This window comes from Pongo abelii, chromosome 9 (assembly GCF_028885655.2).
Source record: "Pongo abelii isolate AG06213 chromosome 9, NHGRI_mPonAbe1-v2.0_pri, whole genome shotgun sequence".
Lineage (NCBI taxonomy): Eukaryota > Metazoa > Chordata > Mammalia > Primates > Hominidae > Pongo > Pongo abelii.
Window position 1 is genome coordinate 105509561 of NC_071994.2, and position 20861 is coordinate 105530421.

Sequence of the window (20861 nt, forward strand, 5' to 3'; positions counted from 1 at the left end):
AAGCGGAGCTTTGCCTGGATTGGTTTCTGTCAAGGAAGTAGAGGCAATTTTATGACTGGGTGTTTTAACAAATCTTATTGAAGGGGGCAGGAATAAACGGAGTCTAAAGCTTTAGTTGGCAGAGGCAAGATCCTCTTGTATTAGCTAGGATGGGGATATTTTGGTTATTTTTGTGGTTTGGACATGTTTGTTTTTCCGTTCAGACATGATGATGGAGTGCTCTTGTTTTTGTCGTGATCACAGAGTGCTCTGGTCTGATGTTGATGTTCAGTGAAACTGTTTATGTTCCACACCAAGGCCTAAATGTGAGTGCCAGGCCAACTTCCAGCTGTCAGGGGCTGCTTTTTCCTTTCTTATCTCTATGGGGTGATACAGTTCCTGTAAGGGTAAAAACATTGGAAGGATAAAGGAACAAAATGTGGTGGATTGCTATAGAGGACTAGCATTGATCCTCAAACTTTGACATGCATCAGAATCTCCTGGCAGACCTATGAAGATATGGGGGCTGCCCACCCCCCCCCCCAGAGTTTCTGATTCAGTAGGTCTAATGTGAGACTTGAAAATTTGCATTTCTAACCAGTCCTCAGGTGTTGTCTATGCTACCAGACCACACTTTGAAAACCACTGAAGTAGATGGAAGTATCAAAAGTGAGGATGATTACAGTGTAAGAAAACTGACCCAATAGAGTTATCTGCAATTCTCAAGATAAAAATCTAGAGCAGGCCAGGTGCAGTGGCTCATGCCTGTAATCCCAACACACTGGGAGGGTGAAGCGGGTGGATCATCTGAGGTCAGGAGTTCGAGACCAGCCTGGCCAACATGGTGAAACCCTGTGCCTACTAAAAATACAAAAATTAGCTGGGCATGGTGGCACATGCCTGTAATCCCAGCTACTCGGGAGGCTGAGGCAGGAGAATTGCTTGAACCCAGGAGGCGGAGGTTGCAGTGAGCAGAGATTGCGCCACTGCACTCCAGCCTGGGCCACAAGAGTGAGACTCCATCTCAAAAAAAAAAAAAATCTGGAATGGTCTCTATGTTACTCTCTAATGCAATTCTAACACTGTATGATTGTGCATTTTCCTATTTTAAATTACCAGTCTTTCAGAGCGGAGAGCATATAGGAAGATTCTTCCCAAAATAATTTGTGCAAATTTTTGACAGCCGAAGTTTGTAATGCATATAAAAGTAAAACTTTTATGTGTTTATTGTTCATTTTCCAGGAAGTTCTCAACTACAAATAGGCAGATTTATTTTAGGGAAATGGACTAGTAAAACCAGTTTTCCACTAGATTAGTTACAAATTGTCTTACTGCGCGTTATACATATTACATGCAAAGGAGGCCTTATAATCCTTTTTAAACTATTCTCTCATCAATATTAAGATAGAATTCTTTAAAAGGAATGTAACTGCTCACCCTTTTGAAGTGTTTAAGTATCTTTACTAAAAATTTGACATTTTCTACTTGATTTGGCTTACTTTTTCCTGAAAAAAGTGAACACAGTGAAAGGAAGTGATAAATAGGGATGCAAATGGGTTATCCTTTCCTGTTCTGAAAAATTAGTTTTAAGTTTATTTTTCTCTGTATAGAAGACAAAAGAAGTGTGACAGGGACCACTTATGGTTTAAGCTGAATTGCCTCTGTCTTATAATTTTTACTGAGATTCAGTTTATGTTTGACCTAAAAAATTTAAGCATCATACAAAGAGTTTATATAAGAACTTAATATAATTTTCTATAGCTCTTTTAACAAGTTGTAAACTATTTTATTAACCCTTTCTTTAAAAGGCTACCAAGAAGCTGATAATTCATGAAAAACAGATAAAATGACTATAAATTATTCCTCTCAAATAGGACACTTGGCCCTCTTTCTAAAATAATTTCATCATCTCTTTAGAGAGAATAAATAGTCTTTGGCAGGGAGCTAGATCTTGCAAATCTAACAGGGGGTTTTCGGTGTTGCATCAGAATAAGAATTCAAATAGAATAAGATAATTAACTTGAAATTCTGGGCTTGGGTCCACTCCTGACTATCTACTGGACCAGGAGCCGGTCTTGTGCCTTGCTCTGATGAGTAATTAACTTCAGTTTCTTCATTTGTGAAGTAAAGGGCTTAGACTAGATCATCTTTAGGGATTCCCTGAGCTCTGAAATGTTTACACTGTTAGAATAGGCCTAAGGCTATCAGTTTCAATTATGTTGTACTCATCCGTCTCACAGCTCTTCTTGAATATTTTGTTCAATATCAGAAGGATGTTGAGAACAGGGCATGTAAGGAGATGGTGAAAGGTCTAGGAACATATCAGTAAGAATTGGAGGAACGGAGCTTGGAAAAGTGGTTCAGGGTGGGAGAGGTATGAGATCTTTTTCTCTGAAAAATATGGAATCTCTCATGTGAAGAAGGCAAACATGTATTCCAAGAACAGTGGGTGAAACTTGCAAGGAGACAATTTCAGTTCCTATATACCCCTTTATCTTCAACTTCCTGTCCCTGATCCTCCAGAAGATCTTTTGATCTCTGGGCCACTGGCTTAAACTCTCCTTCTCAAAATCCAGTCCCACCTCCTCAACAAATTTTTATGTAAGTTCTAAAACTCCAACTTCCCTAGAAAATCCTTTAAACATCAACTGCCTGCTTTATCTTTCCTTTCCTTGCAAAATTTTCAGAGAGCACTCCAGCCTGATCTCTAGGCTCAGAGTATACAGGTCACTTGTGTCAATGCTGACAGACAGAAAATAAACCTGGCACAGGCCCTGGTACGTGCAGCTAGTCTTGCTTTGCTGTACCTTACAACTCCTCCTACTTCCTGGTGTTCTGTAATCAGACTCCTCAGCCACAGACCTTTCTATACAATGCCTCCTGTGAATATATCCTGGATCCCTACTGCAAAGAATTCATGTCCCTCGGACAGAAACAGATCTTCTAAATTACAAAGCCCTTTTGTCTCCACTTTTGAAAGAGCCTATCAAATTTAGAGAGGAGTTAGAAAGATTAGTGGCCATTTATAACCCCATTCACAGGAACATCCACTGGCTACTAAGGGGTGTTCTTTCCACCCATGATTATACTGTGGTTATCAGACATTCCAGAAAGCCCCCAGATGAATGTCTTACCTCTAGAGGGAACAAGTGGCCAGAACTTCTCCCAGGTCCTCCTACAATTGACCAGGAAATGGCTGAGTTATGGGGCCCGATAGGGACAATATTAGAGGCGTTTTCCTCTAAGGTGAAGTGGTCTAGGGTTGAATTATGTACTCAGAAGAAAGGGGAACATCTTAAGGCCTATATGGAATGATTTATATAAACTTTTGAAAGGTTCACTGCATTAAATTCTGAAGCCCTAGGACATAAAAAATTTTTAAATTCTGCCTTGGTTAGAAATCACCCTGATACAAAGAGGCAAATCCAAAATAGTGTCATTGGCTGGACAGGTCATTCTCTGAATGTTATTATAGAAGGAGCTATGCAATTCTTTAAAAATAACTTTAGGAAAATAAGAGGAAAAAGGGATTAAAGTCAATAGTACTTGCTTTGAAAATTGATTCTTTACAAAAACAAAATCATAACTCCAGGGAAAACTCAAAACCCACTCACCTTTCTCCCCAACCACAGAGCTTTGTCTTCAGATGTTTGCAGATATTGTAAAAAACAAGGGCATTGGAAAAACAACTGTCCTAGACTTATGAGAAAGGAAAGCTTAAATAACAATCTCCCTAGACCCCAGCACCTTCACAAGGTCAGCTTTCTCTCTTCTGTGGGACAATACCCCATCGACTGATGGGGTCAGCTAATTTTCAGTCACACCCTAGATCCCACTATTAAACTTACAGTAGAGGATTGGGAACTGAAATACTCTTTCTTTTTTTTATAAGAGACAAACTCTAGCTATGTTGCACAGACTGGACTCCTGAGCTCAAGCAATCCTCCTGTCTCAGCCTCAGACTATAGACATGGGCCACAGGGCCAGCTGGGAACTGTAATACTTAATTGCCACCGGCGCAACTGTCCCTACCATCTGCTCAGAGGATCTCTCTCCCTGTCACCTCTGCTTCTATTCAAGCCATTGGAGTTTCTGGGCAACGTATTTCATTGCCCATGTATCAGGCCACTGCAATACCCTTAGGCCTTCTTAACACTCATCATGTAACTCTAATAGATTCATTGCCCAATGTATACAGCAAATCAATATGTGGAGACACATATTGGGGGCAGCAGAGAAAGAGGTTTAATTGTAGGGCCACCAAATAAGGAGATGAGAGAAAACCTCAAATCCACCTCCCTGAGGAATTTGGGGTTAGGATTTTTAAGGATTTTGGAGTAGGCGAAAGTGTGGAGATTGTTGATTGGTTGAAGGGTACAGTGTAAACTAATGACATGGGAGGTGAAGAAGCTGTATTTTCATGCTGATCCCATTCCTCTATGCTGGTCTTTAAACTGGTTGCTGGAATTCAGGGTATGAAACAAAACGTGTGATTCTTATGTCAGAGATCCTGTTTGCAGGAATAATGGGGTTGCAAATCAATTCTTAAACAGTCTTACAACCCTAATGTCAGCAATCCTATCCAGAGGAACAATGTGGTTACATCTGCAGATGCTCAGATTCTAGTGCTATGTGCCTTTCAGCAACAAGGAAGTGGGCCAAAGTGCAGCCTGATTAATGCTGAATTATAATTATATTTCTCTAGAAACCAATATGCAGTGCTTGTCAACCCTGTGGGAGTGTTTTCAGTCAAGGTTTTCTAGTTTCTGAGTCCTCACCAACAAACTTTTTAGGTGGAGATGTGTTATACAATGTAAAGAGAGAGGCATTTTTATTTCCCTGGCCTTAGACTTCCTCCTTTCCCTAATGGAAATTCATCTTGATTTTAAATCCTCTGAAGAGGAAGCAACCTTTAAAGATGTCTCAACTCATCTCCCAGCCTCACATGCCAATGAGGTTGAATTGCTACTGTGTGAGGAGCCTGTAGGTATTCCTGGAAAAGAAGAAATCTTTCCTGATAGTAGCTCAGTAGGCCCTTCTCACAAAATGCAGAGCAAGAAATTAAACCTGAGAAAGAGAGAGAAAAAAAAAAACCCTTTTTATCTAAGGAATGCAAACCCTGTTAAATTATCAGGCCCAGAGAGGTATTTATAACAGCAGTCAGGTTTCATTCGCCCTTGAGCTAAAGAATTACCTCTTGAAGCTATATGTGCTATATGAGCTATAGACTAACTGATGCCATGTAGCCATAAGATGTCATATACCCTATAGTTCAACAATGTATAGACAATCACTAACCAATGTATTTCTGTAAATCAGTGAGAATTCTTGATGAACGTATTTTGTAATCACTCCCTCTCCTGATTCGCCCTTTTTCTTTAAAAACTTGAGCCTTTCCTTTGTTCTCCCAAAGGCTTGCCAAGGCAACCTGGAATCAGGGTGCAATCCTCAGCCTCGGCGCAGATAAACTCTTTAATTTTGCCTCAGCTTCTTCCTTTTAGGTCAACAAACTTATAATAGACTGTCTTTTACAGAGGGTGTTCTTGTCTTTATTTCCTTCTTTACTCTGTAATACCTTAATCTTGCCGGTAAAGAAAGAAGGAACATTTGATTCAGACAACAATAAAATCTATTGATTTGTATAAGATCTAAGAGCCCATAAACTCCTTTGTGATTTTTCACCACCCCTTAGTCCCTAATCCAGCTGACATTTCTACTTCAATTTCTGCTGATACAGCCTGATTTACAATGATTGACATCTGCTCAATTTTCTTTTCAATTCCATTGCACCCTGACTCAAAATTCCTCTTTACATTTACATTTAGAGAGAGAAAATTAACATGAACTCATATACCTTAGGGATACCGTGAGTCCTTTTCAATGTTTTCCAGAGTCCTTAAAGTCAGCTTAGACTCTGTGTCCTTTATCCAAGGCTCCACTCTTGTTCATTATTCTGATATGATCCTTTAGTTTGTTACTGAACTAAGCGGCCCACTCTTCTAGACTCCCTCATTTTCCTAAAGGCACTAGCTCAACAGAGGCCATAAAGCCTTCCAACCTAAACTTCAGTGGGTGCAAATAACTGTTACTTATGTAGGATTGAATTGCTAGGTTGTCATATCTCAGAGCACTCAAAAGCTTGCCCCAAAATGCCTACAGTCAATTTTGTGCATTCCCCTCCCAAAAAAAATCTACGTAAATTTCTAGGAGCAGCTAGTTATTGCCACCAATATATTCCTAATTTTGTTGCCCTTGCTAAGCTCCTATATACCCTCCTCCCAGATACTAATTCTGAGCCCATTTTCTTGGCCTGCAGATCCATAAATCTCCTCTGGAGCCTTAAAATTAACATCCACATCCCCTGCTCTCAGCTAACCTGATTTTGACAGACCTTTTCGCCCATCTTGCCATGAAATAACGGGATTGCTGCAGATATTCAGAACAATTTTTTTTGCCTCTCTGACACACCCTGTAGCATATTTCTCATGTCAATTGGACCCCCATGCCAATGTACAGTAGCCACAGCTACCATCCTAATAATTGACAAAGTCAGTATATTCTGATATTACACTCCTTCATTCATCAATGTGTTCCCCATGGTGTCTGTTCTCTTACAAGTTCATAAGATACAGCACCTTTCTCCAGATGGCAGGCCACCTATGAACAGGCCCTGTTCACCAGCTCCTCCATCATGTTGCATTGTTGTAACACTTTAAACCCGGCTGCTCTACTGCCCCTGCCTGATGATGGAGAGCCTCACTCCATTCAATATGATTGCCTTGCAACTATAGAAAAGGTCTCAAAGCCACAAGAAGACTTCCTAGATACTCCTTTAGACAATCCAGACTTATTTCTATTTTGTAATAGCTTCTGTGGATGACATTTCCAGGAAACATAACTGTGAAGCCATAGTTTTCCCTTGTGAAACACTTCAGGCATCCTCTTTGTCCACTGTAAAGTCAGCCCAAGCTGCCGAATGTATAGATCTCGCTAGAGCTGGTGTAATGGCAAAAGGAAAAATTTCCACTATTTACCCTGACTCCAGATATGCCTTGGGCATCTGCCACACTATTGGCAATCTGGAAGTCCAGCAGATTCTTAACTTCTGCTGATAATCCTATTTCCAATTAGCATATAATTGCTGCTCTATTACAGGCTATTCACCTCCCTATTCAAATTGCTATTGCTTATTGTTCAGCTCATCCTAGGGAGACTGATACTATATCTCTAGGGAACGAGAGGGTGGAGAAGGCTACTAAGAATGCAGCCCCAAAGAACCCTCCTATTCTTTTCCAACCTTTATTAACCTGCCTTTATTGCTTACTGGTGTTATTGATTACCAGAGAGCGGCCACAATGCGACAAACAAACAAAAAACCCCCCACAAATGAATACAAAAGAATGTCAGATAATTATCAGGTGTATTATACATGGGGCCAATGGAGTTCCTGTGGCCCCCCTTTTTTTGACTTTTTGGCTTGAAGCACTTATCTCCCTTCAGATGGGACATATGTACAGACAGAGGATAGTTAAGGAATGAAAAGATAATTGGTTTTGCCTTGGTATTTACAAAATTTCTAACTGAATTATTCTCAGTGCACTTCTAATAAATCCCATCAAATTTTTGGAGAAAACCAACATGCCTCAACAAGTCCTCTAAGACATTAGGCTTTAGGCTCTTCTTACTGTTTGGTTGTTGTCTGTATGTTTAGTGGATGGATTGAATGCTATCTAACTAGATGTGCTGACACCATGACTGTGGTAAACAAATTAATAACAGGTCAGGCGTGGTGGCTCATGCCTGTAATCCCAGCACTTTGGGAGACTGAGGCAGGTGGATCATTTGGGGTCAGGAGTTCTATACCAGCCTGGCCAACATGGTGGAATCCCATCTGTACAAAAAATACAAAAATTACCCTGGTCTGGTGGTGCATGCCTGTAATCCCAACACTTTGGGAGGCTGAGGCAGGTGGATCATCTGGGTCTGGCCAACATGGCAGAACCCCATCTCTACAAAAAATACGAAAATTAGCCTGGTGTAGTGGTGGTGCACGCCTGTAGTCCTAGCTACTTGGGAGGGTGAAGCAGGAAACTTGAACCTGGGAGATGGAGGTTGCAGTGAGCTGAGATCATGCCATTGCATTCCAGCCTGGGAGACAGAGCAAGACTCTGTCTCAAAAATAAATTAATCAATTAATAAATAATAAATAACAGATCATTCTTCACTTGGACATTCCATTATAGATTGAATCAGACCACTGGAACTTATTTTACAGCAGAAATAAAACAGTTGTTTGTAAAAATTCTAGGGTATTCATTGAAATTTAATACCCTATATCATTCCCAATCCTCAGAGCAAGTAGAATGTAAACACTGAGACACAAAAGTTACTTTAGGACAAGTCTGTCAAGAAATTGGACTTAATTGGCTGAAAGCATTACACCTTATATATAAAAAAAAATGGGCAGGGTGCAGTGGCTCAGCACTGTAATCCCAGCACTTTGGGAGACCGAGCTAGGCGGATCACTTGAGGTCAGGAGATTGAAACCAGTCTGGCCAGCATGGTGAAACCCCGTCTCTACTAAAAATATAAAAATTAGCTGGGCGAGGTGGTGGGCACCTGAAATCCCAGCTGCTTGGGAGGCTGAGGCAGGAGAATTGCTTGAACCCGGCAGGTGGAGGTTGCAGTGAGCTGAGATTGCGCCACTGCATTCCAGACAGGGCGAGATTCCGTTAAAAAAAAAACAAAAAACATTACCCCATATAGAAATCTAGAATACTCCAAATAGAAGACATGGATTAACCTCTTTTGAAATAGTGTTTGGTTGCCCCATGCCTACTAGCAGCTCTAAACCTTCCATTTCTGGATTAAATGAACATTACAGGGACTTCAGTGAACAATCTGATGCTATGACTAGCTATACACAGACCCTATTATATTTAGAGCATATCATCAATGGGTAAAAGGGGGATGGCTTCTGCTGACTGACAAACCTCACTATAAAGCTTTTGATTGGGAAATCAGAGTACATCAAGGCTTTTAGAAGAAAACATACGCTGTCACCTAACTGGGAATGCCCTTGCAAAGTACCACTGACCACCTACGCTGCTATCAAAATAAAAGAAAAATCCTCCTGGATTCGTGCAAGTCATGCCAAACCAGACCCAGATTACCACTCCCAGGGCAATTGGAAGACCATCCCTACAGGTGACCTTTAAGTAAGGATTTCCAGAGTCAAGACCCAGGCCCAGGAAGCAAACAAGATCATGAAGTAGACAGTTTTTCCCAAGATCACAGATCAAGAAACTTTGCTTGCACCTATTAATATTTTCTTCCTCTTTTCAGCCTCTCAAATTCAATAAATATAAAAACAACAAGATATCAGAAAACAACAAACAAACCCTCTTCCTTCATCACAGACTACCTACGAACAGACCTGTTCACCAATCCCTCCATCGTGTTGACTTATTGGCCTTTTATTTAAGGGCTGACTGTGGAGATTATTGTCTCAGTCTCTTCGATTGGCCTTCTGATCCTCCACTATGACCTTTTTTTGAAACTGTGTCTCTCTTTTATTAACCCTGACAGTTTTCTCAACAGGTTAAGTGCAGACCTAACTCCCCTTACACCAGTTTTCCAAACTTGGCCACATTAACTAATCTGATTGCTGGTTACGCCAGTGCCATCCAGATTATGCAAAATAACCTAATTTCTGCCAGTGCAAGTGCCTGGTGGACCAACTTGGCAAATGGATGTATGACAGGGTATGGTATCCATGACCACGAAAATAATATCACTGGGCACAGTGGCTCACATCTGTAATCCCAGCACTTTGGGAGGTTTAAACGAGTGGAGTTCAAGACCAGCCTGGGCAACCTGGTGAGACCCCATCTCTACAATGAAATGCAAAAAGTTAGCTGGGTGTGGTGTTGTGTGCCTGTAGTCCCAGCTACTCGGGAGGCTGAGGTGGGAAGATTGCTTGAGCCCAGGAGGCTGAGGCTATCATGAGCTGTGATTATGCCACTGCACTCCAGCATGGGTGACAGAGTGAGACCCTGTCTCAAAGAAAAAAAGAAAAAAGAAAATAATATCTTTCTACTACTTTGGTGAGTTAATTTGATAGAGAAAAATCTCTGTGAAGCTCAAAGGCACTCCTTTGCTCAAGTAAAGTCATTAAAGGGACATTTTTTCCTTTGTATGGAAAATGATCATGGTGCCGGAACCTTCCTGGGTGACATACCAAGGGTATGCTGGAACCAAATCCTGTGGTTTGTTCTATAGGTGACATCTTCAAACTCTCATGAAGGTCACAGATGGTCCTGGCACTGACTCTTGTGATACAAGCACTTGTCAAATCACTGGATGTCATAGCTGGCCTACAAGCCAGCCCTGTGCAACCTGGGGTAGTTCAGCCCCTAACTGGGCTTCCAAAAACCAAAGATTATATATGGATAGACCAAAGATGTAGATTAACTTGGTCAGATGACAAAACCACACCTTATAGCTGCCAAAGCCAAACTGCGGGACTCCTATATCAGGTATTTTGCAGCAGTTCTGCTCCTACAGACTAATAGGGACCTAGGAAGATGGGGATGTGCAGATGCCAACATGACATGTGTCAAAACATAACAAACCCCAGACTGGTGGGTCACAAGTTCCACTCTAACCTTATCCATGGACAACACTGGTCTTTTTATCTTATGTGGCAACAAAGTATATATGGTATTCCCATCTATATGGTCAGGATGATGCAGACTCGAATACCCAATGCCTCCCATTGCCAGATACTCCACTTTGAATGCCAGTCAGATTACAAGTGTGGGCTCAGCTGTTCACAAAGTAGTGCCACACAAATGTACCAGAAGTGACATTATGGAAAACCCATTTGTGTATCACAATTCTAAGTTCTCTTCAGTTTTGAGATCTTGTTCCTGGGCTTTGGAACTTACTTTTTGGGAAAGGTAGTTCTAAGTCTTTCTATAGTAATGCACAAGAGTTCAGTATTACTATGCAAACATTGGAAGCACTCCAATCAGAAGTTAAATTTATGCTAGAGCCCAGGAGTTCAAGGCTGCAGTGAGCTGTGATCATGCTATTTCACTCCAAAATTGTCATGGACTAGATTTACTAACAGTCAGACTAGGGGAGCTTGCTTGATCATTGGTGAAGAAAGCTGCTTCTATGTAAAGAGCTTAGGACAAACAGTGTTTAATTGGCACCACTTAAAGGGCAAGATAAATATTAATCCTCCCCATCAGATAAATGAGGCTCATGATTTTAATGGACTGACCTATTTCTAGGGTTGGGAGACTGGCTTAATGGGATATGATGAAATGTGCTTAGATTTGTTCTTTTCTGATGATTCATACTTGTAATCTATGTTCTTCTCTCCCTTTGCAGATCTCTTGCCACTCAGCTACTAACCCAATTTTTCTCTCCACCGCCACCTGCTCAGCTTTTAATGTATGAAACTTCTAGGGAAGTTTCAGATGGGAGAAATAAAGGAGTTAAAAACATGCTGCCTCAAAATATGCTCCTCTGGCATATTGACTATTATGAAATAAAGGTACTTGAAAAACAGCAGGTGCAAGATCTCTCTTTCTTTCTATCTCTTGAAAGCAGGAGATGAAATTCCCATGTGAAAGGTGTCTTCCCTATACCAGAAGGAAATGTTATTCTTGTCATTGAGGAAGGGAAGTTGAAGCAAAATACAGGGAGGGAAATCTGTACAATCAAACCTTGTTAAACTAACCCTTATCGTCCTAGTTTTTTTCTACCCCGTTAACCACCCTAGATCAAGTCCTTTAACTTTGTCACATTTTCATAAGTTTTTGAATTTTTTTGTTAAATTCAGAATATAAGTGTTCAACTCTAACTGTGACTTTGGGTGCTCATTTCCTCATGAAGACTCCTGTGCTACGTAACACTTGTATTAAACAAATTTGTATGCTTTTCTTCTGTTGATCTGTCTTATGTCAACTTAATTCTCAGACCCAGCTGAAAAACCCCAGGGAGTAGAGGTGAAATTTTCCTCCCTTATAGTTCTATGACTCTAGTTTGATTCTAATTTAGTATGGATAAAAATGGGACCCCATGGTCACTTGGGGTATATAAGTATCTATGTACTTTAAGAATGGATCCCAGGATGTGGTAAGGTTTACAGATCATACATATTCATTTATTCATACATTTTTTTCAACAGTCATTGAGGATATATTATGTGTATACTCAACTACACTGACTAGGTTACAGAGACAAATTAGACCAAGTCTTTGTACTCAATGAGAGTCTAGCCTAATGGAGGAAAACAGACACAATGAACTAGGTATAATAGTGTCATAGTTGCTATGATAGATATTTTCATAGGGGCATGAGGCTACTAAGACTAAATGAGGAGAAAAGATGGGAGATTATGAGAGGAATGTAAACCAGAACTCCCATTTTTCTAAGAGATAGTTTAATTATTTTCTCTCTCTCTTATTTTCTCTTTCTTCCTTTCCCCTGCTTCCTATTTAGCTCTTTAGAAATGCAATTATAGCCTCTCACCCACCAGGAGGCTGCCTTGAGAGATAAAAGTTGAATTATAACCCAAAGTCCTGCCAGGAAACGCTCTCCCACCTGGAGAGTTTTCAGCCACCTTTACAATCTATTTCTGCCTATGAAGATGCCAACTCAACTGCCTGATAGATAAGGTACCAAGCTATCACACGGACCCTCCCTGCCTGCTTGCTTCCTCCCCTGGCTTTTAAAGTGCCCACTTTTTGCTCCAAAAGCAAAGCAATACCATTAAGACAGGAAGCCTATACTTCTTCCCCTAAACTAGCTTTGGAATAAAAGTTACTTTTTTTATACCAGACCTTGCTCTTGTTCATTGGACTCTGCAAGCAGTAAGCAACTGAACCTGCGTTTCAGTTACAAGAGAGTAGGAAAGGCTTCATGGAGAGGTTGACCCTTGAGTCGAGTCTTGAAGATGATAAGATTCCATTAGGAGAACGGGCAATGAAAGGAAGGCCAGTACATGGGAGCTGATAAAACAGCATGGTGTATGAAGAGTCAGCCTGGTTCACATTGTCTTGAGTGCAGTGTCCACAAGTACTATATCATGAAGAGCCTTAGCTACCATGCAAGGGAATTTTAAAGTATTGCATCCTAAGCAGGCTTGTCTTAACACTTGTGAGGTTCAGGGCAAGAGCAGAAGTACAGGTTTTTGGCTGTCTTCCTGTTTCCTCTCCTCCAACTTAAAGATCCTCACACACATCTGTGAATAGCCCAGCTTGCATGTCTAAGCTATGTCCTATCCTCATGAAAACATCTGCCTTTTGGCCTCCTCTAAGGCTTAAGAATGAGCCTTGGCAGCCTGGTGGCTTCATGGGTCTGGAAGCAGACTCAGATCCTTTGGGCTGGGTGTTCCAGGAGTGTTGTCTATAAGTAGGGAGGACACAGGCTCTGGGAAGAACACCCCTTTGGACCCATAGAGACTCCTGTCCTGAGTAGGGGGGGAAGTGGTTATAGGAGGGCCAGAGTGGGGCTATCTAAATTTTAGTGGGGTAGCAAACTTTTTCTGCGAAGGACTAGCTAGTAAATAATTTAGCCTTTGAAGGCCAGATATGGCCACCATTGGATGTTCCTGTTTTGTTTTGGTTGCAGGCATTAAAAAATACAAAATTCATTCTTAGCTTGAGGGCCGTACAATATTAGGCTGCAGGCTGGATTTGGCCAGGGGTCATAATTTGTATGACATGCAACAAGAGTAGTAGGGCATCTCTGAAGAGTGTGAAAAGGGGACTGACCATCACTTTGTGTTTCAGAATGATCAGTTTGGCTTTGTGGAGCGTATGTAGAAACTGGACAAACTGGAGGCTGTCGTAGTAATTCAAACAGGAGATGATGAGGCCCTGACCTAACTCAGCAGCAATGGGACTGGAGAAGATAGTGAATTAAGAACATTTTAAAGGAATTAGTGACTTTAGGTTTTTGATTAAAGCAACTGGGTCGTGGTTCTAATCACTGAGATGGTGACATCAAAGGGCAGGGTAGCATGAGCTAATAGGTTCTGTTTTTAGTATCTGGTTCTTGATTTTTATGTAGGAGACTCAAGGGGATGTCCAGTAGATTCTCATACATACGAGTTGCTATTCTGTAGTGAGGGCAGGGCTGAAGATACAGATTTGAGAGTCACAAGGGGACACACAGCCACCCCAGAGCATTTGAAAGGTGAAACTGAAGAGGTGAAACTCCTTGCATCCTACGAGTGTCTTGTTCTTGAGATGAACCGGATCAAGACAGGGCAAGAGAGGAGATACTGAAGCCCAACCCTGAAAACCTGGCCCACCTTCTGGGGCTGACAATCAAGGCTGAGGCTGGTGAGCAGTGTGGTATGAGAGGCTGAAGCATGGTTGGAGTGCGGCCAAAATAAATCTGAAAGAGTAACCAAGGAATGGTCAGCAGAGAAATCTTTCCTCTGGGGTAGTCTCTCAACTACTAGATCTACACCCTGAATTAGGAATCTCCTGTGTTATAATGTTTGACTCTAAGTCTGAAAGCTCAAGTGTGAGAGAAGCATAACATTTATGACCTATGAATCCACCTAATTTTGACTCCAAGCTGCCATGCATTAGGCTGGTAGGAAGGTGAACGTAAATCACTCCAGTAGGTTTGGGTCCCACCTCAGTCACACTCCCTTACTCTGCCAAGGCTCCGGAGGCCTTCCTTAGTCATTGGTCATCTCCCACATCAGTCAATGCTGACGTGCCCATTGTCTGTGTCTGCACAATCCTGGCAGGTCTGGCAGCACCTGGCAGTTTCCATGACATATTTAGAACACTGGACTATTTGGCAAAGCTCTGCAACCCATTGCCTAGGGCTTTGTTTTCCTAGATGAACTGAGTACCTCTTGCCTGGAGTCTTGCTTCCCGTAGTAACGACCTAAGCAGAGAATGGGTCCTTCTTACTTCTAGACCTACAGATCTCTTCTCTTCAGGACCTCTAAAGTAATCTCTAGTTTGCATGGGTATTTCTCCCTCTTGTTCTTTCACCATATGCTTTTACAGTTCGTCAGATTCATAACTTGAAAAACATGTTCCTCTTTCCTCCAGGAAAGGGAGGGATTACTAATCCAAAGTGAGGGAAAATATTTGCATTTCACTTTCTAGTCCATCAAAAAAGGGAAGAAAAACAAAAACAGTTAAGATTTTATACTGAAATAGTGAGCATTTATACCCTGCCACATATTTGTGGAGAGGAGGACAAACAAGTGCAAGGAAATAACCAGGAGAAGGACTTGATGAATGAGGCAATTGGCAGGACATATGATGGGTCCGAGGAGTGGCTGAAGGTGATGTCTTTAAACTTGGACTTCCCTGATTTTCAGAATGGAGCATTGCAATGAGCCTGCATTCAGGGTCCATAGATCAAACCTGAATATCTCCAGTTACCTAGTAGATAGGGTTGCAGGTGGCAGGGGTGGGTGCTGGGCATTGGTGGTCTAACCTCGTATGAACTTTCCTGCTTCTGGTCAAGAAGGCTTTGGAATTCTGTTGGGGGTTGAATCTGGGTGCTGAATTTTTGCCTTAATCTGTGAATTGTTGAGGATGCCCACGGCTGAAATTAACTAACTTTAAAAAATAATTAGTCAGTTTAGTTGCTTTATTTCATTTGTTCTTCAAACTACCCAGGAAGGTAAATGTCGCAGTTTCCATTCTGCTGACGGGAAACCTGAAACTCAGAGAGGTCAGGGGAATTTATCACAGTAATACAGCTAGTATGTGACATCAAATCCATATCAGTTATTGTAGGTTTACCCTAGTGGATAATTTATTGCCCAATAGTGATATTTTGAGAATGAAAGGGGCAGCTATTAATAATTATCTCAGGACTATAAGTAAAACCAGAATTTTCCTGTATGGTCAGTCAACTTGGCTATTTCTTTATTTGTATTAACTTTTTAAAGAACAAATTGTAATCTTTGTAATCATTTCAACTTTTAAAAATTCCCCAGGATGGCCGACATGGCAAAACCCTGTCTCTACTAAAAATACAAAAATTAGCTGGGCGTTGTTGTGCATGCTGGTAGTCCCTGCTACTCAGGAGGCTGAGGCAGGAGGATTGCTTGAACCCAGGAGGTGGAGGTTGCAATGAACTGAGATCATGCCACTGCACTCCAGCCTGGGCAACAGAGCGAGACTCTGCCAAAAAAAAAAAAAAAAAAAAGTCTTCAAATTCCTTTTATGAAGCCAATATAACCCTAATATCAAAACTTGATAAGAGTAGTGCAATAAAGTAGATTACAGATAGTTCTCACTTCTGAACATAAACGCAAGAATACTAATATGCATTAGGTAACTGAATTTGGTAATTACTAAAATAATATATCATGATTTAAAAATATAGCATACCATGACCAGTTATAGTTAATTCTTAGGACTGCAAGGAGATAATTCTACATTTGAAAAATTTATTAATGTGATTTCCCATACTAAGAAACTAAAGAAAGAAATACTTAGAACATTTCAACAGAGCATAAAAAGCATTCCATAAGGTGCTATATTTATTTACAGTTTAAATTAGCAGAAAACTAGGAACAGAAAGAAATTTCCTTAATGTGATAAAAAGGTATTTACTGTTTACCTGGAAAATCTTGAAAAATGTTTGCTTTAAAATTAGGGATGATTCAAGAATACTGGCTATCATAATGTTCTGCCTCACACTGGAGGTTCAAGCCAATGTAATAACATAGCATAGAACACTAAGAAATATAACTATTGGATTGGAGGAAATAAAATTGTCATTTGCAAGTGTTATGACTGCTATGACCATTTACATAGAAAAGTAAAGTAAATCAACAAACTCTTAGAAGTAATAAGAAGCTTGTGGATTGCAATATCAATATACAAAAGTCAGTAATATTTTTCAGTACTAGAAATAATAAAATTAAAAATATAATAGAAAAGAAGATACTGTCTAAAACCACAAATACCTGTAAAATATCAAGGACTTAATGACAAAAACTCACAAGACTACCACAGAAGAACACTTTGAAACTCTACCAAAGGGCAAAAAGAAACCTGAATTAATAATCAGAAAAATCATCTTCATGAATGAGGCAGCAATATTTAAGGATAACCATTTTCCCTCAATTTAGGGCACTTCCAAGCAAAATTATAGCCACCTTTAGGGAGAATGTGCCTTCTCATATTTTGAATGAACCCTCCATTGAGTAAGTCTTGATAGAGGGCGGAGCCCTGCCTCTCTCTGTGGAAGTGGGAGAAGAATCAGAACCTTCTTTCTCTCTGGATACTAGGATATGAGTATGTAATCCTAACTTGGACATAACATTCTCCTTTCTGGAACTCTGAAGCTTGTGTGAGTGGTAGGGTGATGCAGGGACAGTTTGCAAGAACTTTCTCTGTGGCAGCGTCCTGGTGGTGTCCTAACCAGGCTCTCTGCAGCAGTGTAGGCTTCTGTTGCCAGGCCTCCTGTGGTTCCTGCCCATTTTCTGAGCCTGTTTCTCTAACCTTCTTTCTGATTTTGTGAGCTCTCTGATATCTTTCCCAATAAAATTCATTTCTGTATTAATTTGGAATCAGTTTCTGTTCCTTACAATCAATAACTTGGAACTGGGAATATCTACAAAATGATTCTGAAATTCATGTAAAAGTATACATGTCCATGAGTAAATTAAGACCAGGGATTGGTCAACTTTTTCTACAAAAGACCGGATATTAAACATTTGAATCTTTGGTGGCTGGATGCAACTACCCAATTTGGCTGTTGCAGTGTTCAAAAGAAGCAAATGAGAGTAGTTGTGTTTTAATAAAACTTACTAAAATAGTTAGTGAATAGGGTTGGGCCCATGAACCCTAATTCCCTAACCCCTGCCTAAGACAATCAGAAAAAAAAAAAAAAAAAAGAAAAAGAGGGGACAGCCCCTTTCCACCACATATTCAAACATATTACTCAGCCGTAGTAGGTAAACCAATGTGGTACTGGTACAGGAACATACGAACAGACCAGGGAACAGAATAGAACCCAGAAACAGGCACATGAGAATTTGGTCTATTTTGGAGAAAAAATTAGTTTTTATGGAAAAATAAAAATTAGATTCCTACCTAAGGGAGAAATATAAAAATAAGTAAGGACTTAAATATTAAAGATTGTAACTGCTAGAAAAAAATATGTAGGTCGGGCATGGTGGCCCATGCCTATAATCCTAGCACTTTGGGAGGCTAGGTGAGAGGATTGCTTGAGCCCAGGAGTTCAAGACCAACCTGGGCAACATAATAAGACCCTGTTTCTACAGAAAATACAAAAATTCGTTGGGTGTTGTGGCATGTGGCTGTGGTCCCAACTACTCAGGAGGCTGAGGTGGGAAGATCACTTGAGCCTGGGAAGTTGAGGAAACAGTGAGCCTGCACTGCACTCAGACTGGGTGACAGAGCAAGACCCTGTCTCAACAACTAAAAATAAAACATAGAATATCTTTAGGATTTTGGAGTAGAGAAGAATTATGATCATCAGGCTAGTATTAAAATATTTTGCATTCTCTGAGGACACATCAGAGAAAGTGATTGGGTTATAAGGACAAATTCACCTAGAGCTCAATTCTGTGTTGTTATTTCAGGTAAGCATAGTCTTTCTTCAAAGAACCAAGGACTAGCCGAGTGTGGTTTCGTCTCTCCTAAAAAAAAAAAAAAAAAAAAGAACCAAGGACTGGTTATTTGTTGGTGGCTGAATGATTGGTTTGTGAAAAGACAAGAAACCCAGGCTGAATAGGGAATGGTGGTCTGGTCTTTGTGTTGACAACAATTAATAGGAAAACCCCAAGAGGCAGAATTTGGAGCCAAAAGGCAGTACGGGGCCCTGATGAATGATTCTATATGAAAATAGATTGTCCCTGAACATGGCTATCAGGGACAATCATGAGGCAAATGACTAAGTCCAGACACAAAGTCAGATATCCAGTAATTGTTGTTTGTTTTTGTTTTCTATATGTATATGTCCTTAAGATTATCTTATTGGAGAGGCAATTATTATTATTATTTTATTTTTTCGGAACAGAATCTGGCTCTGCTGCCCAGGCTGGGGTGCAGTGGCATGATCTTGGCTCACTGCAACCTCCACCTCCTGGGTTCAAGCGAGTCTCCTGCCTCAGCCTCCCGAGTAGCTGGGATTAGAGGCACATGCCACCACGTAATTTTTTAGGCTAATCTTTTTTAGTATTTTTTTTCTTTTTTAATAAAGATGGGGTTTCACCATGTTGGTCAGGCTGGTCTCGAACTCCTGACCTCAGGTGATCCACCCACCTCGGCTTCCCAAAGTGTTGGGATTACAGGCATGAGCCACTGCGCCTGGAGAGGCAATTAAAAAGACTTTGGGAACATACAAATATAGCTTCAAATGCAAGCGCTATCACATCCCAGCTGTGAGAATTTCCTGATTTATGAAATGAATAAAATAATACCTACTTTTCAGGGTTGCTGTAATGATCAGAATGTAGGTATGTAGGGTGGATTGGGGATGGCTGCACATTCTTTGTTATGTACTCACATTGAGAAATGGAGTTTAATAATTAATTGCCTTATTCAACAGGTATTTAATGGGTGCTTACTTCTGTGTCACATGCCCTTCTTGCTGCTGAACAAAGTGGATAAATTCCTTGCCTGAAAGTAATTAAGGTAATACCTTTTAATCATTGTTGGTGATGTAATGGTTATTAAGATAACCAGAATATCGGGGTTTAGCTAAAAAGACCTAATTGTCTGATATGGACACATAAGAAATGAAGTTCAAAGGAAATCTGTCCTAAGTAAATTATAATTAACATCTAAGTATTAATCGTTAACAAGCTGAATAGACACCATATAGCTATTTCAAATTTAAATTAGCCTCTGTCTTACCTATTATTTTTAATTTATACCACTACCTTCTGGAAGATGTGTAAATGAAAATCCTAACTGAGTAAGTTAACACAAATAAATACCACTCATCCATTCATTCATTCAACCAATCATTCAACAAATATTTTATTTCATTTATTTATTTTTTGAGGCAGAGTCTCACTCTGTCACCCATGCTGGAGTGCAGTGTCATGATCTCAGCTCACTGCAACCTCTGCCTCCCGGGTTCAAGCAATTCTCCTGCCTCAGCCTCCCAAGTACTTGGGACCACAGGTGTGCATCACCACACCCAGCTAATTTTTTTTGCATTTTTAGTAGAGACGGGGTTTCACTATGTTGGCCAGGTTGGTCTCGAACTCCCAGTCTTAAGTGATCCACCCACCTTGACCAAAGTGCTGGAATTACAGGCATGAGCCACAGCGCCTGGCTTCAACAAATATTTGTTGGACAACTTTTACGTGCTAAACTGTGCTAACCATTGTTTCTCTGAACGATTCAGACATAGACTCTGCTTTTTCTGCCAAGAACTCCACTTTTCATATCAAAATTATGGTAGAGGAGGAAAAACTTGAAAAAAAAGTGCTAGGTTAATCATATTTTTTATAACTGAATGATTTCTTAGATTAAGATATTTTAATCTATTTACTTTGAGGTAGATTGATCCCTGAATGACATGGTCTAGTTACTGATAACTAAAAAAGTACAATTAGGTGTTAAGTTTGAATAGAATTTCAATCCATTATTGAGTGTTCCTAAATTTTTCTATATACTGTGGTTGCTTGGTTTTATTCAGGGCTAGGGAAATTTGCTAATTTGAGAGGCAAGACAAAAAAGCCTGTCAAATGCATTTGTATTATGCCAAAGTAGTTCCCAAGGTATCTTTCAAGTGAATGTTTAGCACATACGCATGCACACAAAACAAACTTGACGTTCACCATTATCAACGACTAGGATGGCAAATCCACTCTTGCTTTGTAACCAAGGAAA

General features: G+C 40.4%; 1 long non-coding RNA gene across 1 annotated transcript in view; it reads left to right on the plus strand.

Annotated features, from left to right (window-relative positions):
- LOC103891894 (uncharacterized) overlaps window positions 1-20861 on the plus strand; it is a 31473-nt gene that overhangs the window by 7072 nt on the left and 3540 nt on the right. Inside the window, exon 2 of the long non-coding RNA XR_002916710.2 lies at window positions 19567-19652. This is a non-coding gene — a long non-coding RNA (uncharacterized LOC103891894). The remainder of the gene's footprint in view (window positions 1-19566; window positions 19653-20861) is intronic.